The sequence below is a fragment of the Euprymna scolopes genome, chromosome 11 (assembly GCF_053919585.1).
Source record: "Euprymna scolopes isolate OS-2025 chromosome 11, ASM5391958v1, whole genome shotgun sequence".
Lineage (NCBI taxonomy): Eukaryota > Metazoa > Mollusca > Cephalopoda > Sepiida > Sepiolidae > Euprymna > Euprymna scolopes.
In genome coordinates this window covers 56,198,900-56,223,030 of record NC_136492.1, presented here as the reverse complement: position 1 = coordinate 56,223,030, position 24,131 = coordinate 56,198,900, and the positions used below count along the sequence as shown (strand labels likewise).

Sequence of the window (24,131 nt, the reverse complement as noted above, 5' to 3'; positions counted from 1 at the left end):
CATTTTTTCATTAAACTCGGCAATTTTCAATATTTCCTTTTGCGCATGCGCATTTGGCAAGTGTCTGAAGTTAAAACCAAAATGGCGACTATTGAAAACCATTAGGGAATAAATTGAATAATAAAAATCTTACTATCATAAAAACTATTTATCGAAGATTTAAATTGTGATATTCGACCGCAACAGAGCCAAATACCCCAAAAATCCACCTTTTGAAAGGTGAGTGCTTAGTTAGTACACATTGGCATTTTGACCAATAAATAATAAATATTGCAGACGTTTAGAGGAGTGTCAGTTTCCATAATGGCAAGTCTTTGTTCCATCTTTCTGGTTGTTAACAATTGATATAAACTAAAATATCATGTTTAAGCATATTGTATGACTGGGCAATGCTCAACTGCCAGGGAGTATATATATATATATATATATATATATATATATATAATGATTTATTTCATCAGTGGTGAAAAAAACCGGACTAGAGTGCTCAATGTGTACCCAGAGCAGTATATAGGAAATTTATTGCTGTGAGTCGAGAATAAATTTACATATTGTTTCCGCTAGGAAGATATTCTTTGAAGATGAGGAGAGATCCGACCAGCTTCGTCAGAATTCATAGATGGACTCTATATATCTATGAATTCTGACGAAGATGGTCGAATCTCTCCTCATCTTCAGAGGATATCTTCCTAGCGGAAACAATATGTACATTCATTCTGGACTCACAGCAATAAATTTCGTGTATATATATATATATATATATATATATATATATACTGCCGACTATCAACATGACGGTTCTAGGTTCAATCCTTGGCTTGGGAAAGATGCTAATCTAGCGGCACTGATGAGTTGTGATACAACGAAACAGGACTGTATGTCGATGACTACAAATATATATATATATATATATATATATATATATGTATGTATTTCTTCGAAACTCCACGGATTAAGGACTATCCACTTATCTTGTGCTTCCTTTTTTTAAAATTAAATGTTTTTAACTCTTTTTCAAGATGTCTTTTAACATGTTTTATTAATCATTTGTTTATATATATATATATATATATATATATATATATATATAAGCGAGATAAGACACTGATAGATATTACTTGAAGTAACAATTTTAAGGTGATATTAGCCAAAAAGGAAAAGCTCAATATTTAAGAATAGAGCAATATAATATGTTTGGTGGTTAAATTTTAAATTCTAAAAAAAAAACAACAACATAGACACATTTGAATTAAGAATTTGTTTGACAAAAGGAATATATAGAAGGGGTTATGTTAATTTCCTTAATCCAAACAATAAATTCTTAATTCGAATATATGTGTCTATATGTTGTTTTTTTCAGAATTTAAAATTTAACACCAAACTTTATATATATATATATATATATATATATATAAAATGTAGTTTGCTTGAAACATTGTTTAGTGTGTATATAAAGGTAATTTATAGGAGGCAATACAATACAAAAGTGGAACAGATAAGCACAAACTGAAGCAAATTAAGACCTGATGGTGGAATAAGATATGCAGTTTCCACTTTTTTTTATTACAGTATATTAAATACTTTTTTTAATGCTATGCTACAATCTTACTTGCATCAATGTAGTTTGATGGAAATTCTGTGTTATGATATTTTGGTAAGAAAATTGCTTTTCTTCAGAAATTTTAGTTATTATGGATTTAGTTATTATGCTCATAAGTAATACACGGAAAATATTTAACATCTGTCACAAATGTGTAGATATGAAAAAGAGGATTTACCAATATGCTTAAAAAGGATCACCTGTCACAGAAGGTGTCTGAATGTATGGTAAGGAACTAGTTTCAATATAAACAGGAGGCATAGACAAGCAATTATTGTTGTTTCAGCAACTAGACCCAAAAGTGCATATGGATGGAAGGAGATAATGGCAAACGTTTGCCCCTCTCAAATGATCAGCCATAAAAAGGCAGGGAAAAGAAAGTGGATGGTGAATGAGGCCTTCAGTTAAATCAACGTTAAACCAGAATCTGGAACCCCAAGCATTGTGGATTTTGGCCCAACAGTTGTTATTTACATAGTGTGTACACTCTTTTGTTCTTAACCAGAATTCCTCCTATATTAAAACAGCAAAAATAAAGATCTGTATGATGTACACACCGATGACGAAACGAAAATGTCATATTCCAAAAATCATATACATTGATCAAGCTTTATTTTTATAAAGGAAATCAATTTTAAATGACTTATGGGAATTAATATGCATTACAACCAAAATCTCTCAAGTTTGAATTGTTGAATTATCTCCCTTTGTTTCTTGAGATTAGCTTCCAGATGACGACACAAGATGCTCTCACTCATAAAATTTACTGATTACCAAAATTTGATCCAAACTCCTTGCATATATATATATATATATATATATATATATATATGCTAGCTTTTATAAGTGCATAATTAAATGTAAATTCTCATCAATCTGCTATGACTTTATACTGGCTCAATTCTGTTGCTGACATTGGTTTCCTCAGTTCATTCTAGAATCAGATACCTACTGACTTGAGCTAACATTATTCAGGATGGGTTAAGCTGGCTCACAGCATCCTGGATGAATGCAGATCATGTATGATAGCTTGCAGCAGCCATGATAGTGAAGAGCAGCTAGTCCCGAGACCAGCAGTGAACACCATAGACCTGTGAACCAAAGCTAGGTTTGACCTGAGCTTTGATTGGTGTGTAACCATGTCTTCAGCTGGCCTCCCAGGTGTCTTTGCTGATGTTGGAATAACCTCTATTGCTTTGTGGATGACCCCTCCTGTGTTACGGCGCACAGCATAACCAAACCAGCAAAGTTTTCTCTTTAAAAGAGACTGGGGGGGGGGATGATCCTCAATTGCACCCAGATTTGGTTATTGCAGGCTAAATGGTGCCAGTGGCTATGCAGAATTTGGTGGAGACAATATATTTTGAACACTTCTAGCCTTACAGTTACTTGCCACATAGTAAAAATGGTGCTAGGATTCGGACTAGACACTCTCACGTTGTTGGTTCACATCACAATTTCCTTTTTTCAATTTTTACCCCAAACAAGGCACAGTGCCATTTTGAAGTAGGGGCCTACTATTGGAGACATAAGTTGCAAGGGTATTATGAATTGAGATGAGTAGTAAGATGTCTGTTCACATTACATTTGAACTTCTGCATGTCAGTATAGTTGGAAAAGCAGAATCCCAGAAGGGAGTTCCAAAGGCTAGCAATTCTGGGGAAGAAACTATTGGAGTAGAAGGCTTTCTTCCACCGAGGGATCTCTACAGTGAAGGGGTGGGATTTAGCTGTTTGTCGAGGGTATTCACGTCGAGGGGGTACAAGTGCTTGTAATTAGAGCATTCACCATTAAAGTACTTGTAGAACAGGCAGAGAGATGCAACATTTCGTTGATGGGACAAAGGCTGAAGCCTAGATGATAGTTCAGGACCTATCAGGTTGGTGGCTCTCTTTTGAACCCTGTCAAGGAGTGAGAGGCAAGTAGCAGATGACTGGCATCTTTGCATAATTAATTCAACACAGTACTTCAAAACTTTACGTAATTGGATATTACTATTATAGGAATACTTGAGTGCTTGACTTATATAAAGTTGATTAAAAGGCACCTGAATTTCTTGACTAGTTAAGGTAAGGATTAAAAATTTTGATTTCAAAAATAAATCTCCTCTTTTTTCTTCTAATACTTATTTATGGGTCATTAAACATAGAACAGTGAGTTAGTAAGCTAGCATAATTGATTTGTGAGCCATCTATTACCAGCAAATTTAAATATTGTTGGTATGTACAATTTGAAGTTCTTGTGTCCCAGTTAAGCAGGGTGTGTGTAATTGGCCTAATGGATACTCTTGCTGGTAACTTCAAATTTTTGCTGATCTATTGTGGTCATTGATGCATTAATACTGTTGGAAAATGTATGCACACACAATTTTCACCCCCTCCACAAGGTAAATAGCAACTTGTGTTCAACTAATCATATATAATGTATCGTTAACACACCGGTTCTCTGTTAGATCAGCAAACTTAAGCGACGTTGAACCAAATGGGTAACTATTTGAGTATACCAGGTGCTGTGTATGTGGAAAGATTCTCCGCTTATCCTGGCATTGGTTTCTATCCTGGACTTCTTGATGCCACTGAACTCAAGAAATGCAGGTCCAGAAGAGATGTAATTGGAGATTGTGCAACGCTTGCTTTAGAATAGATTCTCCTATGCAAGTACCCTTAGAAGGAGCATCCATTGTATCTTAAGACTGAACAGAATCCTCTCTCCATGTTTTGACATTAAATAACCCAGTAAAGTTTAATTTGATTTGCCATAAAAAAAATCGACCAATGAAAGTAGCATTTTCAATCTTATGTTTATAAGAACTTTTTTTTCAGTATTTACACACATAGAACATAATCCTGAAATTATGTAATCCAGTTTCCAAACACTGTGTGTGTGCTAGTTGTACTTGCTCTACATTGTCCGAGATTTGCTTTAATGTGTGTGTTTATTTTAACTAGTCTAGTGAATCTTATGCGTACAAACATACAAACTTATACCTAACTTTATATATAGTTGTCTATAGTTTAAACATGATTCTTAAAGCATAGTACTCAGATAAATAAAGTAGAAGATCTGAATAATTACACACTCAGTAATTCTATATGCCATTTTGAACTTTTAACATTTTTAACAAATGTAGCGTTTTCATTGGATGATCACCTTTGTTGATTATCTAATGACCATAGCTCATGAATTTTTCTAAATATCTATTGAAAGACTCATTAGAACATGAAATTAATTAAAATTTCTTTTCTTTTATGTAAACAATACAAACAGATAATTTACATAAATCACTTGCTAGGCAGAATCTATTGTCAGATGCAATGCTATAGTGGTTTAACTTTAAGAAACCAGCTGTTTATATAACGATATATAACAAAATATATAATGATATATAACGAAGGGGGAGGGCCAGTCATAAAATATGTGCAGATTTCGTATTATTACAAAGCCAATTCTCTATTGAATATTATATTTTGAATTTGATATTTACTGTGCAGATGAAACTTTATATTAATAAAATCCATTTTATCTCAGAAACAATCGTACACAAAGTTGTTTAAATTCTTTGAGTGTATATAAATGATTATTTCATAAGTTATTTACTTCAAATTTATAATTATATCTCTGTATTTTGTGTTGTTTCTATTTATATAAGTATGTATATATGTTAATGTCTTTATATGTACAAGATTCACTCCTAAACTAATTAACTAATCATTATGAATTTTGGAACATGGCTTCTAGGCATAAAGGTGAATATCATCAGCTCCCTGCAATCTCTTCTCTAACAGAAGAGACGCTGCGAGCCTGTCTCTGCTTAATCGTTATTTTCATGGCAAGTGCTCATCTGAGCTTCAATCTATGGTCTCCCCCTGCCAAACTTGCACGAAAAGCATTCGTCTAACTACAACCATTGTCAACAGTTTCCCTCTTTTTCTATCTGTACCTAAATCTAAACACAAATTCTATGGACAAAGCTTCTGCCCTAGAACTGCCCGCCTGTAGAACTGTTCTGCTGGTCAGCTTTCCAGCTGAATACATCATCGTCTTCACATCCAATGTAAACAATACTTGTTGAGCCGCCCCCTTAAATCAAATTCTACCCAATTTTCGCCACTAATGATCATAACACTTTGGCTTGGATCAATGGCTACTGCACACTCATTAACCTTTATTGCCAAACTAGCCTGGGTGCCTGGCGTTGCCAGGGTGTTTGTAGGTGTGTGTTGAGCAAAAAAAAAAATAAAAAAGGCGTATTAGGCAGGCAGGCTGGAACTTGTGACACAAAGGTGGAAAAGAAAGTGGAGGTGTGTGAGGGTGTTGGTTGAGTAAAAAAACAAAAACAAATTAGGATTAGTAAGCAGACTCGAACCCATAACGCACCAGAGGAAAAGGAGGTGAAAAAAAACCAAATAGTTTTATTGATGCGCCCACCCCGATTGTGACGTCACAGGCGGTTGAAATAATGTCTTTTATGTGACGTTGACGTGAGGTTTGAATGATTTGCAAAAATGTTAGCAAAAAAATCGACCCCTCTTTGTAGAAAAGTGCCCAGGTGAAGGAATTAATGTTTTTAGCCAATTTTTCGGTATTTGTCGTCCGAAGGGTCGAGCTTCAAAACGATACCGATCTCGTGAAAATCTATTGCCTGTGTCAAGTTTTAGGCAGACATACAAACATACTTACATACATTTAAACAGACAGGTGAGATTTCTATAAAAGAAGATGGCCTTCAGGTCTTGATAAGTAGTGACTCCCTTGTAAAAAAAAAAAAAAAAAAAAGGGTTTCGGTTTCATCTAGTTTTATGCAAAGAGGCGATGAAAATCTTTGTAAAAATTCAAATATCTGATTTTTTAAAAATTTTTACAATATGTATTGGGCACAAATCCATAAATATTTCACAAATTGATACCGATCTCTAAACTCTAAAAATATTCCAAACAAACTTCTTTGGAGTATTTTTGGAGGACATGATATGGGTAAAATCTCATTTGAAAATTCAAATATTTCAGATTTGCATTATTTTTGATCCATAGTTAAGCAAGTTTCCCTGAATTTCCATTTCTTTTTAAACACCTCTTAAACTTTTAAACCTTAAATTTTCAACATTTTCTAGAATCAAAATCGTGTAATGGATTGTGATCAAAATTGGAATAAGGATTCTAGACACAAGATTTAATTTGATTTTAATCTTTTGTATAAGATCTTTGTATATAAAAGTGGTGCTAACCTTTTTTGTGAGTGGAATTAATTTTACTTGTCCTGTGACTGGTATTAAAATGAAAGTATACCAAAAAATCCTCTTAAAGAAACAAATGTTTAGTAACTTAGATTGAATAAAATGTTATTTTTATTGTAAATTCGCTAGTTCGTATGCAAACACCGGTAACAATGAACGCTATGTTGGAAGTGATGACAAGTAGGATTTACTAATTTCTTTGAATTGCATTAGTCATGTCTCTTGAGTTTGCTGTCACCATTGACATATGTGTCATCAGTAAATGAGAAAAGTTGGCTAGAATTCACAATTCATTTAACTATTTTGAAAGATTTTTTTTTTTTTATGAGGGGGGAGTCACCTATCAAGGTCCAAAGGCCACTTGAGGACAAGTATTAATGAGTGTCAATGAGACAACACCGTAATGATGTGTAAAGGTGGGAATTGGGTAGAATTTGATTATTTAAGAGGACAGCTCAACAAGAACTTGTTTACATTGGACTTGAAAAGCGACCATGTTGTAGTCAGCTGGAAAGCAGCCCTGCGGTATATTTCTATAAGCGGGCAGTTCTAGGAAGGGAACTTTGTTCATGGAATTTGCGTTTAGTTTTAGGCACAGAAGTGTTTTAACTCAAATATCAGGTTTAACAGAAAATAGGTGATAATTTGGTACAATTAAGTGTAAGGATACAAACAGATGTTCATAACACAAGACACAGTAAGTTAGCAATTGCTAAGTTGGGATAGCAAATCGAATGAGATCTTGTTAGTTAGTTGCTGTTTTTATAGAAAAAAAACTTTTTTTTTTTTTAATAAACTGATTACTACTTAAAGCCTAAAGGCTGCTTGAGGATAAAGATTATCGTTTGATAGCTAGATATTGAAATATCAAGACGATTAGTAACGATGGTTGCAACTGATCAGAAATTTACTATTTCAGAGAACAACTCAAACATTTGTTTATATTGGACTTGAAAATGGCAATGTTATAGTTTGCTGGAGAGCAGCCTTGTGGTACTGTTTGATACAGGCAGTCTAGGAAAAAAATTTCACTTAGTTCTAGATGCATATTTCCCTCTCACTTTTTTTTTTATCATTAAACTAGCAAAAATATGTTCTCTCCGGTTGTATATTTTTATGAGGATGATTATTATAAATGTAAAAGAACTGTATACAATACATAGTTAAAACAAAATTTGGACTATTATAATAATTCTGAATGCTATTGATAATGTTCATTTCTTTCTTATCGTTGCTTATTTTTGGATTCATGTTTTGAAACATCACATCTATAATATAAATCTCACCTGTCTGCTTAAATGTATGTATGTCTGCCTAAAGGCGACGGATTTTCATGAGATCAGTATCGTTTTGAAGCTCGACCCTTCGGACGACAAATATCAAAAAGTTGGCCAAAATTTAATTCCTTCACCCTCAACTGGGCACTTTTCTACAAGGAGGGGTCACTTTTTTCGACGATATTTCTGAAAGTCATCGCCTCTTTTTGATTGTCTAGCCTTAATTTATACCTATGTCACTTATGGTTTGGCGATGGACGCAACAACTAGCGTGTCATGTTTTTTTTTTTTTTTTTTTCCACTTTCTTTTCCTCATTCGCGGTACAGGTTCGAGCCTGCTTACTACCACTTTTTTTTTCGCTCAACCGACACCCTTACACACACCTCCACTTTCTTTTCCGCCGAACCTCAGATTGACGATCTCAAAGTTTTAGTTTTGATTTCCAATCATAATTTGCTTTATTTGTTAGGAATTTGTTTACTAGCAAGGGAGGGGGAGTTCACAGCTTTGCCCTCTCATAAAGTACGCTTAAATATATTTTAATTCATGCAGATTTCATATTTATTATTATAGAGCCAGTTCTCTATTGAATATTATATTGTACCTAATATATAGTAATGATTTCAGAAGTTTTAAAAAAGAAATGACTTGGGCACCATTTAACTAGAATTGAAACCAAAACATTTAGCACTCCAGCTGCATTCCTTACCATTTGAGTTATCGTCAGATAGATAAGAAAATTTTTAAATTAAACCACTTCAAGCTATGAATGAATTTGCACATGCACAAAAGTAATAGAAATACGTCAGTAAATTGAAATGAACATTTTGCGTTTCAACTTGTCGACATATTTCTGCACGCGTTATTTTTCCATCCAAACAAAGATTTTACTTGTTATAAACCCTCCTTGCTGTATGATTACTATTTCCTATTAAATTCAGTGTTATGTGGCAAGTAATTTAAATATTTTAATGCATCTGTTTTATTTATATAGATTATTAATGCGATATTTTCCATTTGTATAACTAGTTAGGTTTTTAGCATGATAATTTTTTTTTTTTTTTTTAATTTTTTAAGTAAATCATATTTTTGTCAGTGATTTAAGCTAACAGCTTGAATGCCATGAGAAATGATTTAAAGATAAAACAGACACACAATGACAGCCATTTATAACTTATGTCAAAAAGTAAAATATTTAATGTAACCACTTTGTCTCCGATTACTCTTTTGAGAGCTTTTTAATAAGAATTCAGTTGTAGCTTGTTTATCTGTAACAAAGACTGGTCTTAAAAGGATTGTGGATGCACAATTACTTATTACTTTGAGTTAGGATTGTGGAGTCAGTTTGTCTTACTCAAAGTGCCAGGATTCTAAAAATTCTGACTTTGGCTCCTTATTTTAATGTCTTCTATTCAGACTCTGTAAATTCTTTGGAGATTAAGAAAAAGAAAAATTGATTCAGACTCCTAGCATTCTTATGAGTTCAACATTACCAAATCCTCTGACTTTAACGCCCTATGAGCATGGAAAAAAAACAATTAGGAATTTGTATTCATTTCTATTATCTCTATTATATAAATCTATCCTGTCTGTTTAAATGTATGTATGTTTGTATGTCTGCCTAAAACTTTCGACAGAGGTGACAAATTTTCGCGATCAGTATCGTTTTGAAGCTCGACCCTTTGGACAACAAATATCAAAAAATTGGCTAAAAATATTAATTCCTTCACCCTCAACTGGGCACTTTTCTACAAGGAGGTTTTTTTTTTTTCGCTGATATTTTTGCAAGTCATTCAAACCTCGTGTCAATTACGTCACATAAAGACATTATTTCGATCACCCGTGACATCACAATCGCGGTGGGTGCATCGATAAGACAGTTTTTTTTTTTTTTTTTTTTTTTTTTTCACCTCCTTTTCCTCTGGTGCATTATGGTTTCGAACCTGCTTACTACTCCTAATTTTTTTTTGCTCAACCAACACCCTTATACACACCTCCACTTTCTTTTCCGCCTTCGCGTCACAGGTTCGAACCTGCCTGCCTGCCTGCCTGCTTGCTACAACTTTTTTTTTTTTTTTTTTTTTGTTGTTGCTCAACACACCTACAAACATCCGGGCAACGCAGGGCACCCAGGCTAGTTAATATATTGGGGCTAAGATTAATATAAACCCCAGCTCCTCTCATACAGCATTCTCTCAAATTTTGGATTATATAGTTTTTCTTTTTTTTTTTTTATAAATAGGAATTAATCCCAAACCTGAAAGTTTCTGGCATTGAGTTATTTCTTTTGTCAGATTAGTAGTTTATAAAGGATGAAGATGGTACTGTAATAGTAATTTCTATTTTTCTTTGTGTTTTTGAAGTATATAAGTTTCCCACTTTTTTTACACAGTCCTTTGGCATTATGGTTGTATTTTGCAAGAATTTTCAAACCACACTGATTAGATAGTAGAGGGCAGACAAAGCAGTGTTACATCATATCATACGATCCTCCTCTTCCACATTTGCAGATGGTTGGATCCATTTCATAGCACAATCTGGTTATAACAATTTTTGATTGTCCCATTTCTATTATCAGGTGGTTGAGTGTTTTCCACTGGAGGCAGGGTACTTTCTGAACCAAGAAGGAGGGCCTCAAAAAAGGAGATTCCCATGTCAGTAAGAGGGGGATCATTTACTAGCTAAGTGATCCACTGCTGTAATCTGGTCTCTTCCTGAGATGTTGTTAATAATTTCCATAGAAGATAACGTCCATTTTACATGCCGATATGTGTTGAGCAACTTTTAGAAATTGACTTGCAAACTAATCTGTTTCTGGTCAGGTTTTTTTTCTCTCTCTCTCTCTCTCTCTATCTCTCTCTCTCTCTCTCTCTCTCTCTCTCTCTCTCTCTCTCTCTCTCTGAAATCCATCCGTGTCAACCCTCCCATGTTTTCCTTATCCTACCTTTGCAAATTGACCCAGCTACCTTAACCCAAGAACCTCCATCCATTCTGTCAAAGTAGCCATACCATCAGAGTATCCTATTCAGCTACATCTCCTTATACTGTCCAGATTTTTCATCTTCCTCTAAGGTCATCAGATCTAAGTCTGTCTTTATAATTCGCGTTACACATCCATTCTGCCATTCTTACTTTTGTTCATGCAGTGCATATCCTCAACCCTCATAAATTCACGTACTTACAATTCATTAATAATTAATGAAATCGATTGTAAGTTTGGAAGTTTAATTGTGGATAAAGCGACTTGTGCACTGTTATCTGCGGTTCAACATAACCAATCTAAAGTCTGCTGCTGAAGAGGAGTTCCAACTAAAATTTCAGTATTGCCGCAAGTATTACAGTTTAAAATTTTCAAGATAAGGAATGGTTGTTTATATTACTTGGATTAATCAGACTCTTGTTCTCGTCATCAGTTTTATTTGCACAACGTTTCAGTCGATGTTACCTCTGATCTTCTTCAGATGTATAAGCTGTTGTGTTTGATATTAGGAAGAGGTTAACTGTATACTTCCAAGTTTTAATATTTAGGTTCTAGTTAAAAATAAAAAAAATATCAAACAAAACACTAGATGTTATTTCTAAAATATAACAAAAAAGCCTACAATTTAAGTAGATCCACTAACCAATCCTAAGTTCTTAAAGCATAATTTATGAGATCCAGAGACTTGATAAAACCATGATTGTTAAAACGCATATTATTCTTGTAAATAATTATTCGTACTTCCCATTAAAGAGATGCTTTTGGTGAAAAGCTGAGGATGTACCTATTTACAATGCCTCTCCATGGGACAGTTAGACACCAGGGTTGTTTTTTAACGTGAAGAAAAGGTACAAAAATTAAAAATTGTCTCAGTTGTGAAGGATTTCTCCTCCACTGAAAGAGAAGAAGAAATGGAAGTGCAGCATCTGAAGAACAGATATTACACTTTGATCTTGGCTAAGCTGAGGATGTGGACAAGAATGGTTTGACTATCAGATCCACAGCAACGGTGGAATTATGATTGGTTAGCCATCTCATGCAATCTTGCTCATGACTGCCATGCATGGGTTTCCATGATTCAAGGTGTAGTGCAGGCTAGGGAAGAAGACTCTACCTGATCTGTGTGAATGCAATTGCAACAACTACTCTGCAAGTACGTAGATCTGATGTCATTCTATCCGTGTCTGGTAGATTTTATATATATATATATATATATATATATATATATATATACATCTGTGCCTGTTAGATTTTTAAATGTCTGTTCTATTTTCTATACTCCTATAAATTCGTGTTTCTTTTGTGTGTATTGATATTCATATTAAAACTCCTCTTTTGTATTTATTTAAAAAGAAAATACAATTTTCTTATATACGTTTGTGGAATTGCATTCACTAGTAAAAGATCTAGTTAATTTGCATATTCTTTTAAACATTCACTTTAATTAATTCCCTATTAGTTGCTTCGGTTTTCTAATGGGATAATCATCTTTAGTTAACTATTACGTGTAATTATATTTATGCAGATATGCTACATGATTTATACTTGTATAATATTTGCGTAAAAAGTTTATTTGTAGTAAACACAAAATTGTTTTCATATATATTTATGTATACGTATATATTTTTGTTTAACAAATTTTGTCTACCAAACTTATGAAACTTCATATATAAGATATTTGAATCCATGCAAATTTTATATTTGGGTTTTAGCCCGGAAAAATCAGCGCAAAAGTGTGAAAATTAAAAAAAAAAAAAAAAAAAAAAAAAAAAAAAATGAAATTTGCCAGGTGATGGTTGAACACCGGCATTACGAATGCATAACGTAGTAGCTATTAATTCATGTTTTAATGTTTAGCCTTGCAGTAAACGTTTTCATAGCCCAGTCATTGACGGCAGAGGCAAAATAAACCGTGAGCTGAACGGTTTCGTTTCAATTCTCTGTGATGGCACATGAGTTTTTTTTTTTTTTTTTTTTTTTTTTTAATACTTTTAAAATCATTACTATATATTGCATCCAATCTATCTATAAAAGTGAAAATGTCTGTCTGTCTTTCCTCTATGGTAGTTAAGGAAGACTATTATACAAAAAGGCATTACTTTACATATTCACACTTTTTAATATATACATATGCGTGTAACCTTATGAACAGTACATAGGGCCTGAGCGAAGCCAGGCGGAACTACTAGTTTGTGGATATTTAGAATATGCAATAACTGTTTCTGAATTTTCAAGATTAGGATTGTTAATTCATATTTGAATTATCTGGACTACTGTTCTCATCTCAAGTTTATTTGTGCACAATGGTTAGGCTGATATGTTTTTATCTTCAGGTGTATCATGTTCAACTCTGGAATCTGCTTGGAATTTCAAATGAAACCTTTTTATTTAATGCATGAAAGTACTATGTTCTCATTCTGTCAGCCAACTGCTTACGACTTCATCTGATCATGACTGACTAAATGAGAGCATGATATTTATATTGTAGAGAAGTTATGCTTCACAATATATATCATGTTTTGTGTAAGCAAATTTTGCATCAAAATAAGTATATGTAATTAGTAGTGACTGAAATGTTTATGATACGTGCAACCAAATGACATAACAATCAGCAGCAGCTAAGTTGAAGTATTAGAGTTGGTTATAAACCAGAAAACATTTCCTTTTTCAAGTAATTATAAAATTTTGTATGTCAGTTCGGAAGCAATGGAGAAGTATGCTGTCATTTTTTGACAGCTAGTTATTATGTAGATAAGAAAATGATCCTCGCCGAAAAAGCATTGACAAGTTAACTGCTATTTTCCAAGTGACTTTAATTATCAAAGTTTTATCCAAGTTCAGTAGCCATAAAAAGTATACTGTCATTTTTCTGAAAGTGTGAGCACACTAGTTTATAAAAGTAAGTTTGTTTAGAAAATCAAAAGCTTTAAATTAGAAATTAAAATATATTCATAATAAAATCCTAAAATAAAAAAAAAAATCCAGAGCAACAGAAATGTTATAAAAGATTGCCATAAACATTGAATTTTTTGCTAATCTTAAGTATGTTTCCTTCTCTCAATCTTACTTTCTCTTTCATTCTCTCTCTCTTTCTCGTTCTCTCACTCCTTCTCCACTAGAAGAATGTTATAGAAATATCAGTTTTATCAGTAATACTGCTCTATAATCTACAGATAAGAGATTTTGGCTTTCTTTTCAAAATGCTTTCTATATTCTTCCCAATATCTTATTACTCTTATGTATCTTTCTAAAATCATCCATTACTGTAATATCCGTTTTCATTAAATGTTTCACTACAATAAACCCTACAAGCATTTATTTATGAAAACCTCACTCCTATAGTTATGAATGGCCCAAATAACCTATTCTCCATCTCTCCTGGAGGCTACAAGCAGTGATAATGGAGGAATATAAAATATAGATTTAAATGATGTTAAGAAAGGGGCTCGTAAATATATAAGATAGAAAGAAGCTAACACCATCAGCAGAAGGAATGGATTGGAAAACACGATTCTATTGTTACTGCTTGTTTATTATTATTATTATTATTAGACTGAGCTAATATTAAGGAGAGATGAAAAAAATTTATTGCTTCTTTATGCTTCAGTAAGCATAAAGAAGCAATAAAAGTAAAAAGCATTGCTAAACAGAACAAGTTCCAATGTCTACAATAGGAAATTGTGTGTGTATGTGTGTATAAATATATATTTATTTATTACCGTTTTATCTGCTTAATTACACATTTGTCAGACTTTAACAGAAATTAAAGTCTGACAAAGTTACTGGTAAACGAAACATGTGTAACTAACTAAGCAGATAAAACGGTAATAAAAAAAATATATATTTGCTCTGCAATTGTATTGCACTTCAGGTTTTTACTAAGTACCATTTTATATATATATATATATATATATATATATATATATATATATATATATATATTGACTTTTTACCTTTACATTTGTATAATGCTGGCTTTTTCTCCTCTTTCTTGGTGAGAAACATTTAGCTTTGAAGTGTCATGACCTAAAGATATTTTCTTCTTTATTCTTCTTTCTGTATTCCTTATTGGCTTGTGAATGTAATAAAGTTCCTATGCAATTTTACACTTTATCATATGCATATATAAGTGTAATATAATAATTATTACTTTTAAAAAGGCATCCATTACAATATTGTTTTGTATTGCGACTAACAAGTCTTCAAAATTATGTTATTGCTGCATATTTAGTCACATACTCATCAGATGTTTAAACCTTAAAGTTTTTTTTTATAAAATCACCATTTTGGACAACTTATATGGTTCATGTAAGTGACACGCTCTGCCGTTCCTTTATATATGCATTGGAATCCGTATCCTAGGGCCACCGCATCTCGTTCAATAAAAAGGATTTTATTAAGCTTGAGCTTTTTTTCCAAATTTACAAAATTTATATAAACAATTTTTTTTTTCATTATAAAATAAACTTTATTTCATTGAAAGATTTTTTTAATCCATTATGATTGGTACATACAAACCAAGTATGTTTCAAGTAAATGAGAAACCCATATATATATATATATATATATATATATTTCATTCAAATACTACCATCTTGGAATATATGGTTAAGGGGGCAGTTTTAGTTATTTCGAACTGCTTTTTTCGACCAAATTTCAAACAATTATTACAGTTTATAGATCACCTTCTCTGCTATATTGTAAAAAAAACAATTTTCAATTTTCGTTCAGTAAAGCAAAAGTTATGATAGTTGGTGTTCAAAATCATTAAAAAAATGTAAGAAGGTGAGTATTGTTTTTTATGACTGGTTTCCATAGTAACCATGTCGCTTTAGCGACTACTGTTGCTACCAATTTACCGCTCTTGTGAAAAGAGAAGTAATAAGTGAAACAGAGAGAATGAAAGGGAGATAATTGGCGGGATTTTATTGAAAGCAGATGAGTGCCGTACATTATTACATTTTTTTTTTTTTTTACATGGTAGTCACCACTTATCAAGGCCCGGAAGCCACTAGGTTATGTATGTTATGTTTATGGGGGGGGGGGGAATAAGACTGAAATTAAACAAAGAACAAGTGAATTTACTGGAAGCCTGGAAAAATCATGGATTATAATAAAAAAAACTGCAGCATAAAGTGTAGTATGGTTAAGCTTAAACATGGAAAAGTAAAGGACTAGTTGTTAAAACTGGAAAAGAAAAGTACAAGATAACTTAAAATATTACAGCATTAAGAATTTTTTTTTTAATTCAATTTATAACATATAATCAATTCTTGATGCTGCAATATTTTAAGTTATAAATTTTATTATATTTTTTACTAACTTATCTTTTTTCTTTTCCAGTTTTAGCAACTAGTCCTTTACTTTTCCATGTTTAAGCTTAGCCATATTACTTTTCATGCTCGCATCTTTCTATTGTTAGCAGGGGGGCGCCCGGCTTTGCTCTGTCATAAAATATGCTTAAATATATTTTAATTTGCCCAGATTTTGTATATATTATTATACAGTCGTGATTTCAAAAGTAAAAAAATGTATTTGGGTGTCATCAGCTAGAATCGAAACTGAAAGCAAAACTGGGATTCAAAGCTTGTGACGTTACCACTGTGACACACATATGAACTGATTAAAAATAAATTAAGATGACTTTTTGTTTTGGAAGAGATAGTTTGAAAATATGGGGGACAGACAGACAGACAGAGTGAGTTTTATAAATTAGATATGTATTGATGCTACTTGTTTAGTATTTTGATTACTTGGACTACTATTCTCATTTTGGTTATTTTCACAACGTTTAGGTCAATGTAACTTCAGAACTTTTTCAGGTGTATTTTTTTGAACTCTAAAACTTATATGGAATTTTCAACTGAGCCTATTACTTAATCCAATGGGGGCAAGGTTCATGAGTTTGGAGATTACATTGTCTGAAATGTTAAAATAACAACCATAATGATCATCATAGTCTGAATAATCATAATTATTAACCCTAAATATTCCAAAACATTTTTTTTATTTAATTGTATGATTCAGATTACTGTTTTCATCTTGATAAACAATGTTTTGATTGCTGTAGCCTCCAACTTTCTTCAAATGTACCTTGCATTATTCAGGCTACGGTTCTCATTGAGTGTTATTTTCACAGCATTTCGCTTCTTCAGGTGTATCCTGTCGAACTCTGGAAATCAGCATGAAATTTCACTTGGGATCCATTGTTTAATTTAAAGGGGTAGCCTGTGCTAATTCTGTCGACCATGACTAATTTGCAATCGTATTTTGAGTATCACCCATACTGAGGATTGAACCTTCAACCTTCAGAAGAGTGTAACTTCCAACTGAATATTAAAAATATGATTGCAAATTGCTCTGGATGTCTACACAGTCATGGCTGATGGAATGAGAGCATGCTACCTTGATGAATTAAATAAAGGGTTCCATTCCAAATTTTGCAGATTCTCAAGTTCAACAAGATATACCTGAAGAAGGTCAAAGGTTACATCAACTGAAATATTGTAAAAAATAAAACTCTAGATGAGAACAGTAATCTGAATAATACAAATTATCCTCATCTGGAACATGCCGATCTTATAACTTAGATCTGTCACCACTGATTGCTAAAAGCTAACGTCCTAGCTACCTCAGCCAGTGAGACAACTGCGTTAACGCCAAAAATATATCAGTTATTTTATATTATGAAGTTAATTTTTAAAGGATTAAATTCAAGTGTAAGGAATTGTGCATATTTGCTAGGCAAAAACTTTTTCTTTCTACATCATTGCTCTCTTCTAAATGCATCAGCTGGCCAGATAAAAGGCTACCAAAATGACCCAGTTTCTGCTGAAGTGAGTGGCCAAGAGAATGGTGCAAATCACAGCCACAACGTTTTAGATGTAACTGTATTTATTACCCCTGGGTGAGTTCATTTATTCCTTATACCATAAGAAAGTGTAATACTGAAGAGAATTGTTCAAATTGAAAGCAATAGAAACAAATATTTAATTAATAAGATGTTTTACAAAAACAATATGCGAATTGGTTACGAATTTAATCACACACAGACATTATATTACAAACTATTGTTTTTCTATTGTGTGAAATTGAAATTTGTTTTAATTTCAATTGTAGACTGAGAAATAGCACCGTTTTTATATGGTGTTATATATATATATAATCACACTGACACACCGATTCTCACCAGATCGTTGAAGTTAAGCAATGATGAGCCTGGCCAATACTAGATGGGTGAACATTTCGGAAGGCTAGGTGATATATATACCATGCCAAGACGTAAAAATTTACAGGTTTGTATCTAGAGGCGCATTTAATTCACTGGAAGAAATGCACCCCCAGTCTTTGTTAAGACCTGCATCTAGAAGGAAAACTCTGATGTACAATCATGAGTTCTATTGTTTGTTCTGTCTTGTGGCAGTCATTGCACCAACAAAGATTAGCAGTTGTACCAAAAAGTGTGGTTGGTTCTGCATAAAGCCTTCACCACTATAAACAAGTCCTCTGTGTGGATTTTCGAGCAACTTAAGTTGGTTGCGGAGCTTCTACATCAAAATCAACAGAAGGTCCACCACCATATACATATATATATATATGTTACAAAAGATCAGAACAACATTGGTACTGCTGGTTTCAAATTCAAATGAAGGAGATGTATATATTTGGTTGCATCTGTCATACTCTCTTCAGCCTCTAATTGTGCTGAAGAGTTCGACTTGGGCAACCAATTATAGGACCTCTTTGTTTGAATTTTAAACTGCTGGTGCCGATGTTAGTCTCATGTAACACATACATAAATATGCTCTTATTTTAAAAAATTTTACTTAATAATTACACACTCTGCTGCAGTTCTCTCTCACTATCTTTACATGCATATATGTTTATGCAATAACTGTTGCTTGTACAACACCATTACTTCTAACAAAACCTTCCTCAGATGATGACTATGGGTCCAAGCATGATTTTTGGGCCAAAATACCATTACCACTAGCCCAAAGCATCTAAGCATTATCTCACGATACTGCCAGACTTTGTTGGATGTCGTCATTCTGTGGAGTTGCCATGTCCACATTGGTGCAGATAGAGCCTTGTCTTGTATTTTCCATTTGTATTTTTTCTTGTCTAATGGAGAAAGATGAAGATTCTTCAAGAGCATAAAGGGTTGAGTTGGCAATAAAACCTCAGCATCCAACTTCGATAAGAAATACAATGGTTTTCCAGCCGTTTTTGACACAGTCTCCAGCATATAAAAATCAATAGCTATTAAATCTTTAGGTCTTATGTTTTGCAGCTGTTATAACTGTTCATCACATGTAAGATTAGGCTTTTCTCTTTTTAATGACTTTTGGACCTTGTTCAAAATGAGCTAATTAGACTGATTAAATCCATCCCATTAATAATTGCCCAATCACTGACAGCATTATCACTTTTCCTCTTTCTTGTCTTTTTCTCTCTCCCTAAAGGATATGTTCTGAAATATTTTGTAACTTTATTTTAAACATCATTAGTAATTTATACTTTTTTTTTTTTTTTAATTTCTAAATGCAAATTATGCGTTGTTCGATCTTGTGGTCAAAGTGCAAGCGATAATATGGTTATCTCGCTGATTGTGAAGATAAGATAGTTTACATTATGACTGTTGAATTCACTGTTCGATAATAGCAATGTGAAGAAAGGTATGCATTCATTCCTCTCCTCCTTCCACTCCCGATAAAAATATTAGGTTAGGCTAGACTTGCAAGCTTTGGTAGAGCAATTGTAATATTGGTGCATATAAATTATATTTCGTGATACTTGACCTATACTTGATGAATGAAAATGTAAACTGTTAATCAGACTTTAGAATAAAGGAACTTACTGTTGTAGGGGTATCCATCATCTATGTTGAAAATTGAGAAGTTAACTGTATAAGATACATCTTAAGATGGTTTATTTTTGCCACCTCTGGGGAGGTGCTGCTAAGAGCACTGTTTACTACCTTGACAGAGTACAAAAATGGGAGATGACCTTTTCTTTTCTCTACAGCTTTTTTTTTTCTCACAGATAAAACATTGTTAGTCTTTTTGTACTCTTATTATTTTCTTAGTAGCTGTTCAGCTGAGCTTCAGTTTCTAGTTCTCCATGTAAATCATTCATAGCAAAAACTCGTCTAGCTGCAACCACTGAAAATTTTTTCTTTTTTCTTCCTGTGTACATAAAACCAAATAGTAAAATAACAATTATATGCATAGTGATAAATAGTATGTTTGTACATCTAAAAACAAGAATAGGCTTAATCATCTCCAAATTAATGCTAGAATTGATGTCTATGCTTGATTCTACTTTTTGAGCGTTTGAATTATGTAAATTCAAAAACAAAGTGCAATGCTGTCTTTAATGTTTATTTATGTCTGCTGCAAACACAGACCCTACAATATTAAAACTTGTAGTACCACATTAATACCACCATTGATTTCCTTATAAAATTTTACTCTTGGTATTGCACTTTTTTATTTATTTTTTTTTTTTTATTGCATCCATGGACAGAGATACTACTTTTATGTTATAAATGTCAGCTTAGAATTTTGATAATGATCTATTATCATGTATTGTTGCACTTGTAGAAGAAAGTATGTGATTGGAGAAGCCAATATAAAATTCAGTTACATCGTCTTGTATGCAAAGTCAGCTTTGAAGACATTTGGTAGTCTGCTTCTGACAGTCTCAAAGAGAAAGTGGCTTCTTGAACGGCTTCCTCTGAAACAGGTGTTCAGAAAAGATCAAAAGTTTCCTGAAACCTTACAGAACAAAAGGTTTTATTTCTTTTGAAATAAAATTTGTGGCTAAATCAAAGATGGTGGGGAGGAAAATGGTCAGTGGATCTGAGAACTTGACTCTGAGTTAAAATATGTTTACTATTAATAATCATTTGAATTACATCATAAGATCAGTTTCTGAAAGGTTTTGATGAAAGCTGTAACTGTTTAATAGGGTTAGCTGATATACTTATTTCAGGAATAATGGAAACTATAATTGTTATTTTAATTCAAATTTCAATTTGCACTTCATTGCTTGAAATCTGTAGTCAAGGGTGAAAATGTTCAACTCAAAATTTTGAAATTAAAAAATTTGAACTTTACTCAAAAAAGTCTATTGATAACAATTATGTTATTGATAACTTGTGTTATTTTGATTATTCAGGCTATTATTCTCTCAATATTTTGACCTTCAAGTGGGTCTTGTTGAAGCGTAGTGCAGCAAATAAAGTGCTAACTAATAATCAGTTCTAAATGACCTTCTGGGGGTTGAAGGTTTTATTCTCAATACAGGTGGTACTAGTAATATGATTAAGAATGACTAAGAATAGCATAAAATTAACATTTCTACCTGGCTATTGCTGACAGAATAAGAGCAATCTATCTTGTGGATTAAGTGGGGATGGTTCAGTTAGAAATTCCATCCAAGTTCCTGAGTTTCTCAAATTCAAAACAATCCATTTGAAGATCTGAAGTACTATCAGCTGAAATGTTTTAAATATAAAGCCTGACTTCTGCATAGAGCTCACAAAGATCATGCCTTAACATTGTTTGGTCTGCATGAAGTCCTCCTCGTTAGTTGCAGCTATTCGTTAACATGCAGAGTTGCAAATATTTACCCCTGACACCAATCAGGTCCAGTTGCTTCCATAACTACTGGAATGATGGAGATCTTCCTAAGATTCCAGTTTCTTTTCATGTCATACATAAGACCTTGGTATTTCGTTATCTTTTCCCTCTCAGCTCTTAAACAGAAAATTATTGGGAACATTAACTTCTACCAAGATTAATACTTTCGCCTTCGTCAGGTTTAATAGCCCCGTTTTAGGTAGGTAGCTGTAGAAATTGCATAATCATAGCGAATGGTGTATGACATTTCCAATTGCTCTTTCTGGTATGCATGTTCTCAGCACTTGCTGCTGCATTTGATATTTAACATTTTACAGATAGTCCAGTAGAGATACTTACAGATTCCATTGTGTCACATTGTACAGTTACCGTCTCCCAGCAAAACCTTACAGCTCACACTTTTCTACTTCTATGTGATAGAACCTGCACTTGTTTTCATTGCTGAGACCACTCTTCTTATAAGCATTGGTCATCAAGCCTTGATCTTAGGCAGCCATTATAATCCTCTCTTGATCTAAGTGGAGCAGTCCTCTTTTTAGCCAGTCTATAGGACCTTCCTTATCTATATAGTCCTGGGTGAATTCATCTAGAAAATAGTTGGCGCACTGTTAGCTGGACCATTCTTCTAGTTTTTTTGCAATGGAAGTTATTGGTGTATTTTGGCGACTCTTTTGAGCTATTTCTTTAGCTGGCTGGTTTTCCCCAGAACAGCTGGACTTTGGAATTCCCTTCAGAGTCCCTGCTTCCCCAACTGTACTGACATGCAGAAGTTCAAGTGTAATGTGAACCGACATCTTGCTGTCCAACTCCCTACACAGTACCCCTGATGCTTGTGTCCCTGATAGTAGCCCCCTACAACAAAGTGGCAATGTGCCTTGTTTGGGATGAAAATGTAATAAAAAAAAATTAAAAAACAAAAAAAACAATCTTATCCAAAATATTCGGCCAGTTTCGTGATGAAGATTGTTTTGCTGACTCTTGCTTTTTGTTATGTTATGTTGGTGCACCATTTTTAGGTTCAGATTTTGGGAGCTCCTCAGATATAGACCGGTGCTCACAATAGTGGCATAGAACTGATGGTCAATTTCTGAGAAACTCATACCTTCTACTCCTCTAAGCAGATACAAGTTTCTATATGTTGTGTTTCAGTTTCTAGTCTGTTTATGTCCCTTTTTTTGGCTAACATGGCTAGTGGATTAATGACTTACCTTGTTTTTGTTTGTAAGCTCTGTTTTACAGATTTTCATTTCACAGCATGTATATTCACTACCGACTTTTTTTTCCCCCCCTCTCATCCTTGCATGCAGAATTGTTTTCTTCTCTGCCAAGGTATTTGTATTTTTCCTGCTCTTCTAGGTCCTTGATGTCAGTATTTTCATCAAGCTGTATGTTTTCTGTTAGGTCCTTCTCAGCTTTTATGAAGCACTTGACACATTTGTGCAAATCAAACTTTATTTGAATATCTCTAGAGAAGTTATCTACAACCTGCAAGAGTCAACTTGTTAACACTTGGGGCTGGCATACAGCTTGAAGTCACCCATGAATAGTGATCGACTCTTTTGTTATTGTTTTGTTGGCAGCCCTGACTCAGATTGTAGACGCTCTGGCTTTTATGGAGTAGCTTGCTTAATGGATCTATTGCCAGGTAGAAGAGTAAAAGAGATAGGTTATCTCCCTGGAAGATTTATCTTCTGATCTTGATGTTAGAGATTTTTACAGTTCTATTAGTTTGATATAATGCCATGATTGTTTGGTACATTTTATATATACACCTTCAGTCTCTTTGATTATTGGATGAATCTTGTATAAATTAAGACTAGCTATGTGTGGGTGTGGGGGGGGAACTATCATATGCCTTTCGGTAACCAATTCAAGCCATTCTTGGGTTCCTCTACCTCTTCTTACAGTACTCAAGGATGGTTTTATTAATCAACGACTGGCCCTTGATACTTTTCAGTTTAGAACAAGATGTCACCCTGAAAACTCATTTCAATATAAATTTTATATAAATTTAGATGGTCTCCCAAACTAGTTGCTTCCCCTAATAGGCTTCTTCTGAATCCTCAGAAAAAACCCCAACTTTGAATAGACATTGAGTGAAGTTGTCATTTTAGGTCCAGAGGTAATTCATAGTGTCTGCATGAATGTCCAAAAGAAAAAAAAAAAACTAACATATTAGCCAGATCATTTTTTTAGTTCCATATTGATGCACATGCAAAAAATTTCAAAATCTGATAAAATCACATATAGGAGGCTTCATTTCTGAACAAATCTGATGCCATTTTTGGATTCCTTGAATAAAAAAAATCTTACCTGAGTGAATTTACAGGGTCACATGATATTCCAAACTGAAAACATTCAAGAAAATGTAGTTATTAAAATGTCACCTTCAC

The 24,131-nt window shown here is 33.2% G+C and overlaps 1 protein-coding gene and 1 long non-coding RNA gene across 4 annotated transcripts in view; one reads left to right on the top strand and one right to left on the bottom strand.

Annotated features, from left to right (window-relative positions):
- Positions 1-24,131, top strand: part of LOC145287858 (serine/threonine-protein kinase PAK 3-like) — a 268,674-nt gene that overhangs the window by 16,960 nt on the left and 227,583 nt on the right. The gene's annotated exons all lie outside the window — the stretch shown is intronic.
- Positions 1-24,131, bottom strand: part of LOC145287861 (uncharacterized) — a 233,559-nt gene that overhangs the window by 75,594 nt on the left and 133,834 nt on the right. For 2 of the 3 annotated variants that reach the window (XR_013869217.1, XR_013869213.1), the window contains one exon: positions 15,993-24,086. The exons of the other annotated variant lie outside the window; for it this stretch is intronic. This is a non-coding gene — a long non-coding RNA (uncharacterized LOC145287861). Of the gene's footprint in view, positions 1-15,992; positions 24,087-24,131 lie in introns of those variants that run through there. 3 annotated transcript variants of the gene reach the window in all.